A 13,316-nucleotide genomic window follows, 5' to 3' on the forward strand; every position below is an offset into this window, starting at 1 on the left:
CTTGAAAGAGACATTTGGATTTCCATACAAAGAAAGAAGAATGAATTGAAAAGTGAAAAGTTACTGAACGTTTAAGCTAGTTGTCAAGCCAGCGGAAATAGTAACTTTATTTCCTTAAAAAGGTGAAGCCACATTTCAAGAAACTCACTTCGGATAAAAAAAAAGTGCGGGGTTGGTGGTATTTACACTGCCCAGAGACACGCCACGCTGCCATCACGCTGCTCCAGCGAAAGCCGGGTACCTCCAGACTGGAGGACAGCGGCCGCCACATATGGAGACATCGGTCACCACAAGCGGCCACGCCCTCAACACAACCGAAAGTGTTCATCCGTGACTGTTTAAATGTCGATAGACGTGGAGATCTGGAAGGGGGCGGGGGGGGGGGGCGGAGGAGCAATCAATACTGAAACACTGCCGTCGAAGCCTCACAGATGCAGTAGGGTCATACCTGCACCACATCATCAGGGTGCAAGAAGCTATGTAGCTGTGAGCGAGGTAGCTGTTCAGGTGGATGAACAAATGTCATCTTGACAGAGAATGATAAATACCTTATGTCCGTAGTTTTGCCTACTTGACTACACCAACATTGGAAACAAAAGTGTGTGAATTTTACCCACACAACCACATGTCTTTGTGCTTTTAGTTTAAAACGTCGACCCCTTAAGCGCCACCTACAGCTGCAGACAAAACATGAACCCAGGAGGAATGTTAGTTCCCTTATCTGTTGAGACATAAAGGGGTACTGGAAACAATAACAGGTGAATCTGTGAATGGGAAAAGAACCAAAGGAACACATCGGCTGGAATCAGAGAGTCATGGAGATTGGAGATTCACTGTCAAACAATCTCTGGACAGCACATTATAAAATATAGCAAATTGTTTCTGTCTGTGTCAGATCACTCGTTCTTCAAGACAGCCATAAGGATCTAGCAAACTTGCGACTGGTGAAAATTTTCTGACTCGGCATCTCACAGTTTCCAGTAATGTGGTACGCCTGCTGAGGAACAATAGTCCTGAAATGCAGGTCCCAGTTCACTGCCTGAACGTCAGAACGTGTGGTATAGTGTACTGGAGGTAATATTAGCTCTATTAGCATGGGACGTTGGCATTTAATGCGATGTTGCACTAATTTCCAGATCAGATAATTGTAACACACATACATTACACACAGACGAAAGTACTTCTGAGACATGATTAGCAGGTGTTATACAAGTTTCTAATTTTGTTGTCCATCTCGTGTGACACCCTTCAGAGAGCCAAAGTCATACTACGTGACAGGTTTGTTTACGTTCGACATTTTCTTTTTTCTACACTTGTACAACTAATGCTTCGATCTGGGACTGTGGTTATACTAAGAGAAACCACATATATGTCTGAAACATGGGAAGGTTTGCAAGTGGTTAACTTATAGACTGATTGTCAGTTCTCTTATAGTTTTAGTGTTACATTTCTACTGTTTTGTAGTGTGTGTCATTCTACAGTCCATACGTATTTCGACAATGTATGTAACCAAGTTTGTTTTTCTTGGGAATCTTGAAAACAAGCATGTAATTGAAAAAAGTCAGCATTTGTGACATGTGTAAGACGCTGAGACTATTACTGCTTTTCCCGTTTATATCACCCCAGCACGTGCGAATCGTCAACTGCAAAACGATAAAAGTATCTAGTTTTACATACAAATTTCTCGTGCGTGCTTTACAATCCATTCCAGAAAATTTATGAGACCGTGCTGAAAAGCAACACCGAATATTTCCACCTGTTCTCAACATCGGCTGAGGTATCACACGTCATACATGTCACTCGGTCGACTTCCCCGCTTCGCTGACGCATGTAACAACAGTCTGCCGCTAGAGGGCTCTGATTCGTGGCGTGTGATACGGCGCTGTGCAACTTTGCTACGTTAGTGCGTGAGAAGCAGTGTGGCGCCCGTAATTCAGTTTCTGACTGCAGAAGAGTCCGTCCGCACACGGAGAACCCTATACTCCAGTGCGACGCTGCCAGACCTCACACAGGCGCTGCGACATCTGCGACCATCCGACGCCTTTGTTTCACTCCGTACGGTCCCCACTTTGTCCCATCCGATTTTCACCTGTTCGCGAAATTTAAAGAAACGCCGTCGAGAACTTCACTCTGATAGTCATGTTTGGTGATGAAGTTTTGTTGTGTTGGGCGCTCAACTGCGCGGTCGTCATCGCACATACATAGTCCCAATATTTCACACAGTCCAATTTCTTTACTTAGCCACTGTCCCGAATGATAATGATGATGACGAAATTATGAGGACAACACAAACACACAGTCCCCAGGCAGTGAAAATCCCCAACCTGGTCGGGAATCGAACACGGAACCCCATGATCCAGAGGCAGCAATGCTAGCCACTAGACCACGAGCTGCAGACTCTGGTAGTGGTGAAGCGGTGCGTGGGGAGGTGAGGTTGTGGGCTCGTCAACAAAGTCAAACATTCTACAGTGACAGCACCGAGAAACTGGTCTCTTGTCGGGACAAACGAGTTGGTCGCAAGCGTGATTGTGTCGATTAATAGATATGTAGAATGTTAATAAACTTTTGATTTACTTAAAGTGCTTTAAGAGTTTTCAGATAAAAAAAATTCGGAGGCATTACTTTACAGCTAGCACAAATATTTGCAATCTCAAATTTTACTTTCACATTAGTGTTCATGCGTTTTATTAAAATATTAATAAATACGTTGTCTGGAGTATTATTCTGGTTTGTTCGCTGCGTGACATATAAAATGAACAAAAGTAAAATGATTGGACGTAGAGCCTCGACCCAAGACCTGTGGATAATTGCACTGAAGTCTTTCTGGTGTGCCAGCCGCTAGCTGGGAGTTTTGCTGACATAGATGACTCATTCCTCGCCCGACCTGCGCCAAAAAACCTAACGTTTGCTAAACGCTTGGCGTTCTGCAGCCCCCATTTAGTAGCGCCGCTACTCACCCTGTAGAGTGTAGGCGGACCGGAGCAGAGTGACGTCAGACGAGGGAGCGCCGTCGGCAGCGCAGGTGGCGGCAGCCGCTCTTATACACCTGCTGCGGCCGGCGCGTGACGTCAACCGCGGGCAGCGCCTGCCGGCTTATCTGCCGCATCCGACGTCACGCGTGTCACCTTCCGCGTGAGCGCGCTTGCGCAATCCGCCCGTCCGTTCGCTGACAAATGTTTTATTCCCCTGGGATGTGATATGTCGCAATGCACTCGGTAACTCGTTTAAATTCGATAATCCGTAATTGAAAAATTTGTCGCATTTTCAGTTTGAACGACGTCAAACGGTAACTTTTGGCATTGGATGTAGAATGGCCGCGATTGTACCACAAATTATAGTCGGTCAGTTGTCCTTGATTCAAGTCAGACTGACTAAACAGGTCACATGTGTATTTTGCAACTATGTAGCAGTTTTTGACATAAAATTAATTACTCTGGCACTGCCTGCTAATGAAATTGCAACAGAAGCAGGAATGTCAATTAACAATACTTGCTGTGGATATTACAGCGTAATAACGAGGATGCACGATTAAGTTTTGTAGGTGATTCAGGGTATACAGGGTGCGACATTCAGTACTCAAAGCTGCCATCTCTGACATCAACAGTCGCTCTAATATGGCTGCCCATCAAGCTGAACCGGGCTCAGACGACAAATACACGTGTGCCTCCATGCTGCTTCAGCTGTCTGCCAGAGGCCACCATAGTGGCTGCCAAGTGGTGGCGTCCCAGCCTCCCAGCAACAAGCCACCAGAGGTCTCCACTGGCTGAGAGATCTGGAGAATGGACTGACCAGGGAGACAGTCCAGCGCCCTCCGTATGGCGGCATGTCAGGGAGGCACTGTCAGCGTGTGGTCTTGCGTTAACTCGTCGGAAAATAGTATTATGTAGACCTCAAAAGTTGGGCACATCAGTCAGCCTTAGCACATCAGAAATGTACCCAGCAACATCTATGTTATAGGTTAAGTGAACTAGATTGTTTCACGTACCAAATGGCACCCCATACCACCACCTCAGGTGGTAGGCCTTCATGCTGATGACAAATGCAGCCTGGATACGTTTGTTTCCTATTTAGCGACCACACGCAGATAGGTCCACCGTCATACGGTACACAGAAAAGGGACTGATCTCTAACGATGATACGGCGCCAGTCGTGTGTACTGCGCTGTTGCTGCACACACCACCGTCACTGCGCCCGTCTCTGCTGTTGGCGTTGAGGGAAGTCTCGACAGTGCTCGCCGTGCTGGCGGCCTGTGCTGCACACCAGATGTCGTTGTGCTGTGCCCTGCAGTTCACCTTACAGTACATGGTGCAGGATACATTGTAAGTCGCTGAAACTTCCCCTTTTTCTTGTTCCAGTCGAGAATGCTTCAAGGGAGGAACGGTTGTCAGTAAGCCTCTGTGTGTGTTCGACTCTCTCCAATTCTACCTTCATGGTCTTTTGCGAGATGACTGCAAGTACATTCTATGAACTTTAACATTAAACCACGCAGTGCTGCAGAATGTGTCTCATGCAGCGTCTCCGTGATGCTTGTGTAACGGAACAAGCTACTCTTCTGCTGATCTTCGTTAATTCCTGTATCAATCCTACCTGCTACAGATCCCAGACTGACGAGCAATATCCAAGTATTGGCCGAACGAGTGTTTTGTGGGCTGCCTCCGCTGTGTGTGGACTACACTTCCTGACGGTCCTTCCAATGAACTTCAGTCTGTCAGCTAGGTTACCAACTGTTACTTTTACATGGACGTTCCAATTGCAGTCACTCTGTACACACACACACGGAAATTTTATGGATTTGGGTGCTTCCAGTGATTGTTGTGCAATCATGTAATAATGGGACTTTCTCCCTATTTATGCGTAGTAAATTACAATTGTTTATCTTTAGGGTCTGCTGCCACACCCTGCAAACAAGAGCCGACTCTCTGCAGATTTTCCTAGCCTTGCAACTTTTCAATGTACAGCAGCGTGTTCCGTGAAAAGCGTCAAGGAACATTCGATTTAAACTACTAGGTAATTTATATAATGTGATAAAAATGGTCCTATAGCACTCCTTTTGAGTAAGCCAATGTCACTATTATGTTTGAAAATTTCTGTACATTGAAAATGACTTTCTGCATTCTGTTTACCAGAAACACTTCAATCCAAACACAAGGTCGTCTGCCACGAACCTGTAATGGAGCTGCTCTTCTTTGAATCCCCTTCAATTCCTCTATCAGTCCTGCCTCCTGCAGATCCCAGACTGATTAGCAATAGTCGGGTATTGGTTGAACGAGTGTTTTGTGAGCTGCCTCCTCTGTGGGTAGACTACACTTCCTAAGGACCCTTCCAGTGAACTTTAGCCTGGCTTTTAGGATACCTGCTGTTGCTTTTAGAATGCTCTGTACACATACAAGTAAATATTTTATGAATGTAATTGCCTCCACTGATTGCTCTGCAATCCTGTAGTCATGTAGCAGTGTGTCTTCCTGCCTATTACATAATACGTTACATCTACTTATCTCGAGGATCAGTTGCCACTCCATGCAGACTGATAAAAATGGGTCTATAATAGCCCATTCATTGTGGTACATCTGAAGTTACTTTTATGTCTGCAAACTTCAGCCCAATGAAAATCACTTTCTGTATTCTGTTTACCAGAAACAAAATGGCTCTGAGTACTATGGGACTTAAAATCTGTGGTCATCAGTCCCCTAGAACTTAGAACTACTTAAACCTAACTAACCTGAGGACATCACACACATCCATGCCTGAGGCAGGATTCGAACCAGCGACCGGAGCGGTCACGCGGTTCCTGACTGAAGCGCCTAGACCGCACGGCCACACCGGTCGGCTTACCAGAAACAGTTCAGTCCAAACACACAGGCGGCCTGGTATTCTGTACGCCTGTATTTTGTTTGTAAGAGCAGCAGTGTGGAACTGTGCCGAACACCGTCCAGAAATCAAGCAGCACAGCGTCTACCTGTCGTGTGCATCAACCGCCTTCTGGGCCACGTGGACGAAGAGAGCAAGTTGCGTTTCAAGAGACCATTGTCTCTAGAAGCCGTGCTGGTTGCTGCAGAAATGTCATCAATAAGGGTGAATAAAAGGTGTTCGAAAACCTTACAAGTGACCAACATGAGAGGCATGGCCCTGTAGCTTTGTGCGTCTGTTCTATAAACTTTGGTGTTGGCTGCGGCTGCCGCCTCCCTGTACCGCCCCCTCCCCCCCCCCCACCCCCCGCCACCACCAGCCGTGCCTTCCACCAGCGGCTGACGCCAGGCCAGGTGGCCCTGGGCCCCAGACAGAGGGGCAGCGCTCCACAACAGCACCACATTAGTCGTTCCCAACAGTCGCACTGGATTCTCCCAGAACCCGCCCAATAGGTGTGGTTCCTGTGGCTGTGCTGTCAGAGCTTACAAATGGTGGCTGTATTTAATAATTTGCCACCAGTCACATGTATATATATTTCATGTTTAATTTAAAACAGGTGAAATGTGTTGCACTGTCTTGAATTAAACTTGAAAGAAATACAAGTGCCTTGCGGGTGAAAAATGGAGATAATTTAATACAGCTTTTAATTTACATCTCCTTTCATTTCACAGCTATGCACAGTATTACTCCCACACTCATGCTGTTCCTCCGTCAGCTCCATAGCACTGCAGGCAACGGCGCTCCGGTTGACGCCGCGTTCTTTGGCTTTAGGAAGGCATTTGACACCATCCCACACTGCCGTCTAGTGAAAAACCGAGTATCGGACCAGATTTGCGAGTGAATTCTTGAGTTCCTTATAGGTACAGCTGAACACGTCACTCACAGTGGAACAGAATACACAGATGTAAAGGTAATGTCTGGAATACCCTGAGGAAGAGTGATAGGTTCGTTACTCGTTTGTAGTGTATATAAATAATCTAGTAGAAAGCATCGAAATTTCTTTTTCATCGTCGCAGGTAGTGCGGTGGTCTGCAAGAAAGTAGCAACGCAGTGTCTATTACCACAATGACCTGCAGAGCACTGATGAATGGTGCAGGCTGTGGCAGGCGACCCTGAACGTAAATATACGTACGACATGGCACGTGCAAAGGAAAGGAAGTGCACTGCTGTACAACTACACTTTTGATGACACTTACTGTAAGCATCATCTAGGTGTAACTATCCACAGCGACCTTCACTGGAACGACCAGATGAAACAAATAGCAAGAAAAGCAGATGCCAGATTAAGAGGAAGGATCTTAAGGAAGTGTAACTCGACCACGAAGAACCAAGCTTATATATAGCGTAAATATACGTACGACATGGCACGTGCAAAGGAAAGGAAGTGCACTGCTGTACAACTACACTTTTGATGACACTTACTGTAAGCAGCATCTAGGTGTAACTATCCACAGCGACCTTCACTGGAACGACCAGATGAAACAAATAGCAAGAAAAGCAGATGCCAGATTAAGAGGAAGGATCTTAAGGAAGTGTAACTCGACCACGAAGAACCAAGCTTATAAGGCGCTTATTCAACCCATTCTTAATGAGTGTGCCACGCTTGCCAGGTAGGTCTGATAGATGAGAGAGAGAATATCCAACGAAGAGCTGTGTGTTCCGTCACGTGATCGCTTAGTCGGCGCAAGAGAGCTACAGATATCATCAACAAACTCCAGAGGCAGATGCTACAAGAGAGGCGTGGTGTGTCACACACAGGTTTACTACTGACATGTCGAGAGAGTACTTGCTGGGAAGGGTCGAACAACGTCTCACTTCCTGTCACGTACATCTCGCGGTATCAGCGCGACGCGAAAATTCGAGAAATCGGAGCCAGTGCGTGTCTTATCCACGGCCGCTCTTCCCTTGAGGCATCCGCGAGTGGGAGACCGGAGGGGGGGGGGGATCATTTCGTGCGTCCACAAATAGACAAATACAGCATACGGAGTCACGAGGCTCCTGAAGTACTGATGCAAACGTAGTTTTAGAATTTATCTACAGAAATAGTATCGCTTATCGTGCAAATAGGGAATTCTGTAACTGGCTAACATAAGATTCTATATCTAATTACTAGGTGTTATTATTGCAATTATTGATATTGAAGGAGAGGTTTTTGTTTGCAAACCAAGCAAAAAATACCGTCAGATTTGTTCCAGATTTCCTTACAGTGATCTTGAAGTTACCCATTGCTGTAGGTGACTTCATCGTCTGAGAATGCAGGCAGTGTTATGCGCTAGAGTGTTTAGTGTCCTACTGTACGTTCTTTGGAAGGCCTTGTGGAGACTGTAGTGTCTATAGAGTTTCCGCCCTCGGCATATCGCACTGCGTTGAGCAAATCGAAAATTCTCTGAGCTAGGCCGATGCCTGAGAAGATACACTGTATTCGTTACTTTCTCATAATAAACAACCTACAACGAGCTACCCTAACTAATACATTTCCGTAATGTGACAAGGTTCACCTGTGTCTGTTGTTAGCCACCTACAGTGTGTAATAGAAGGGGACGATGTCTCATGTGAGAGTTACTTTTTAAGCATTTGTCATCTCTCAGAGGGGGACTTATTCCCCCCAGCAGGGCCCACCCCACGCCGTCGCCCCCCACCCCCTGACCCCACATCCCGGCCCCTCGCGGCCCCCAAGGCCAGGCTTCTCCACACGCAGCCCTCCTGCTGGCACACACCTCTCAGCCGCTCCGTCTCCCAAACTGCCAAAAATGGAGCCGTTTCTCTCCAGTTCGGCCCTCGCTACTTCCGAACGACGCAGAAACGCAAATTGCTTGCCCAACTGCGCAAGTGTCGATATCCGATAACGGCCACTCGCTTATCAGCTTATCACAATTTTGGAGTGTTGACTGCTAGGCGCCCACTTACGTTTGTAGATAAGTGTCGGCCGCACAGCTTGAGATCAAGGTCTCTCTGACCTGTAAAGAATGTGACTCTCTCTATGTGTAAATATTGTAGAATGTTTTCACATTAATTTCGACGTCTTAAATATTTAACAATTTATTGTTGCATATCATCCGACCCACCTATCGCAACGCTGGAGCAGCCCTCGTTTTTAGGAATGCGATATGTCGGAAGGCTTTCACTGGCCGTTCCGAACTGGGCGGTGCCTCTGGACGTCAGCCGCCCAGCCGCAGCCTCCACTGCACGACTGCCGTGCCGGCAACTCTGACGTCACACGAAGTGCGCTTGGCGTCTCAAAACACTCTCGCACCAAACTGACACAACAGAGCGCACCTTTCCTACAAATAATATACAGTTTTCTGAAATTGAATTCGAAGGTTTTAAAATTTACAGGTATTTTATCGCTTCGCTACGGTGCGAGAATTTTGCGAAAAAACGTGTCCCTTCTGGTTGTACTTCTAATGACTTTCAAGTCGCTCCTTGAAGTGATCGAGAGGCAAAATTCGGAATGAAAAAATGCTTGAAAGTGCTATGGTTTCCCGCGTCTATCGGTTTCGTAACAGACTCAAATATGTAGCTCACAGCATACATCTACATCTACATAGATACTCCGCAAGCCAACGTACGGTGCGTGGCGGAAGTTACCATGTAACACTACTGGCCTTTTCTTTGCTGTTCCACTGGCAAAGAGAGCGAGAGAAAAACGACTATCTGTATGCCTCTGTAGGAACCTCAATTTTCCGTATCTCATCTTCGTGGTCCATGCGTGCAGTGTATATTGGTGGCGGTGGAATCGATCGGCAGTCAGCATCAAATGCCCGTTCTCTAAATTCTCTCAACACTGTTTCTCGAAAAGAACGTCGCCTTCCCTGGAGGGATTCCCTTTTGCGTTCCCGAAGCATCCCGGTAATTCTCACTTGTTTTTCAAACCTAGCGGTAACAAATCTAGCAGTCCGCCTCTGAACTACTTCGGTGTCTCCCTTCAATTTGACCAGGTACAGGTCCCAAACACTCGAGCAGTACTCAACTATAGGTCGCACCAGCGTCCTATTTGCGACATTGACTGTGGGCGCTGAAATTTTCACGTCTCAAAATCCACTCACGAACCGAGACAGCGCTTTGTCTTCTTTTCTACATGTACATCTACATCTACATCTACATGGATACTCTGTAAATCACATTCAAGTGCCTGGCAGAGGGATCATCGAACCACCTTCACAATTCTCAATAATTCCAATCTCGTATAGCACGCAGAAAGGATGAACACCTACATCTTTCCGTGCGAGCTCTTATTTCCCTTATTTTATCGTGGTTATCGTTCTTCCTCTGTAGGTCGTGTCAACAAAATACTTTCGCATTCGGAGGAGAACGTTGGTTTTTGTAATTTCGTGAGGAGATTCTGTATCAACGAAAAACGCCTTTATTTTAATGATTTCCAGCCCAAATCCTGTATCATTTCCGTAACACTCTCTCCCATATTTCGCGATAATACTAAACGTGCTGCCTTTCTTTGAACTTTTTCGGTGTACTCCGTCAGTGCTACCTGGTAAGGATCCCACACCCCGCAACAGTATTCTAAAAGAGTACGGACAAGCGTAGTGTAGGCAGTCTCCTTAGTAGGTCTGCTACATTTTCTAAGTGTCCTGCCAATAAAATCCAGCCTTTGGTTAGCCTTCCCCACAACATTTTCTGTGTGTTCTTTCCGATTTAAGTTGTTCGCAATTGTAATAGCTGGCCATTTAGTTGAATTTACGGCTTTTAGATTAGACTGATTTATCGTGTAACCGAAGTTTAACGAGTTCCTTTTAGCACTCATGTGGATGACCTCACACTTTTCGTTATTTATTGGCAACTGCCACTTTTCTCACCATTAAGACATTTTTTCTTAATTGTTTTGCAGTATCTTTCGATCTTCTAATGACTTTATTAGTCGATAAACGACAGCGTCAACTGCAAACAACCGAAGACAGCTGCTCAGATTGTCTCCCAAATCGTTTATATAGATAAGGAACAGCGAAGGGCCTATAACACTACATTGGGGAACGCCTGAAATCACTTGTTTTACTCGATGACTTTCCATCAATTACTACGAACTGTGACGACTCTAACAGGAAATCGCAAATCCAGTCACATAACTGAGACTTACCTTCATAATACGTGGATTACAACGCGAAAATAGCTAAATGTGAGAATTCTTTAACCAGCAATATGACGTTTTCCGCCATTTTATTACAATAAATCGTACCAATAACGATAACTTCTCCAGACATTCAACGTGCTGGTGCTTAGAAATTGCATATATTCACAGCATGTAACGTATAATATAAAATCCACCGAATATGTGCTTCTGCTGAATACCACAAATATAGTACGGCGTCTTGCTTTCTGCTTGTGGCGTAGGGAGCTTTCTCGCTTTCCATTGGTGCTACTTCACGTGGCACATTGCGGAAACCTCGCAGAACTTATATCGTGTTTCTTGCGACGAAATGGTTCCTCAACGAGAAGTAGTACGTAGGCGACGGCTTTACTCAACGCGCCAGTAAGAGGGAACAAATTCGACGAGTAGGAAGCCACCTAGCGTCCTGGTCCCCCGACTCACCATACCGCGGAACTACACTGGGACGGAAGGGAGCCGTCTGACGTCTTTACAGTAACTACTCAGGCCGCGAGACTGGGTTTCGATGCTTTCAACCTGGTACGCGGAATGAAACAGCAGTGCGAGACGGGACACATTTGTAAATATCGTTCAACAACTGTCAAATGTAAACGTATGTCAGCGGGCCGTACATTTATTACAAATTACAGCATTTCGGGGAATGTCACATAAGTATATATACGACAACTTTATAGTGACTTCTATCAGTACGTGAACGGTCAAATGGGTTTTTCCGTTCCACACTCCAGGTATGTATATATATACTCACACGCTGGCCGCGAATCCTAGGACCGCAGTGGGTATTCCGCCGTGATGGATTCCGGGCGGCTGCGGTGGGGCCTCAGAGTGGGCGGCGCCGAGCCTCGCCAGTCGGTGCACAGCTCTGGTGGCTTCCTGGCACACCTGACCGCTACCTGTGTGAGAGCCGCGCTGCCCATCCCAGTGTGTGCGTGCCGCCTGCAGCGCAGAGGTACGTTTGGCAAGTGGATACTGGGAATGGCTCGGATGACAGCTCACAGGTGGCGGCTACGGGCTGGAAAAGTTCCCAAGTCAGACAGACATAGAGGGCAGCCTCCCCTGTGTCGCTCAGCTACACAGTGCGTCAGGCTGTCTGTGGTTCTGCAGCCGCTCCCCAGTCTGGGAAGTAAGCGCAGTGACGAATTAAAAGACGAGTGCGACTTGGAAACATTTGAGTGAAGGCAACATTAATACTGAAAAAGTGTAAAATTCTACAAAAAACTGTATTCACCTACAGGACGTACTACTTTAGGACGCCATGTAAAATATGTAGACACTGCTGGATATGGGGAACCAGAGACCTCAAATATGAAATCACGCTTCCCCATCCTCCAACTCAGCTATGCTATGGGAAACTAAAGAACTGATAATTTCATTACATTTTTCGGTAAGAAACGAGCAGCAGTATACGATGCACTTAAATCAAAAGACACTGACTACTTTATTCCTCAACTGACTGCTGATAATTTTGCGAAAGGTTTCGGCTTGGAACGCTCAATACAATTAATGATTCCATGCTATCACTGTACAGCACGTAATTCGTTTCTCTTTTGTATACTTTACAATCATCAGTTACATACATACCTCAATATAAAACTATGTTTCTTTCATTTAAATAAATAACCAAAGCATTTCATCTACTAGCCTTCTTAATCGTAAGTGATAAGTACGTAAACTCCTTTCCATCAGAATTAGTAAGCAACCTCCGACCCCGAATATGGTTCCGAAAAAACCACCTCCGCCACGTATCGGCCGTGACCTGCCGGCTGCTGGTTACAGAAGCGGCAAACGGCCAGTGGCTGTGAGGTGCGGTCCCCAGTTTGAATCCCACTGTGGCCACTTGTTACCTTACTGTTTCTTTTCCCGTTTCTTCCGGATACACGTAGGCATATTAACTTCAAAGAACCAGTACTGACGCTTCAAACACTCAATTCATTCGGTTCCAGGAACTTCAGTGTGGAACCGCGCGACTGCTACCGTCGCAGGTTCGAATTTGCCTTGGGCATGAATGTGTGTGATGTCCTTAGGTTACCTAGGTTTAAGTAGTTCTGGGGGACTGATGACCTCAGATGGTAAGTCCCATAGTGCTCAGAACCATTCGAACTTAATTAATTTTCTCATTTCATGACTTTAAAATTCATTCTTTTTCGTTTGATTTTTCATTTGTTTAAGATCGTGCCTCATCCAGGCCATCCAACGTCACTTGCTACACAAAAAATAATTAATATCAAACACGCTTACACAAGTGATGAGTTTATAGCGTACAGAAGCCGAGGCAAACTTTCCCACGTAC

Source organism: Schistocerca nitens, chromosome 11, assembly GCF_023898315.1.
Source record: "Schistocerca nitens isolate TAMUIC-IGC-003100 chromosome 11, iqSchNite1.1, whole genome shotgun sequence".
Taxonomy (NCBI): domain Eukaryota; kingdom Metazoa; phylum Arthropoda; class Insecta; order Orthoptera; family Acrididae; genus Schistocerca; species Schistocerca nitens.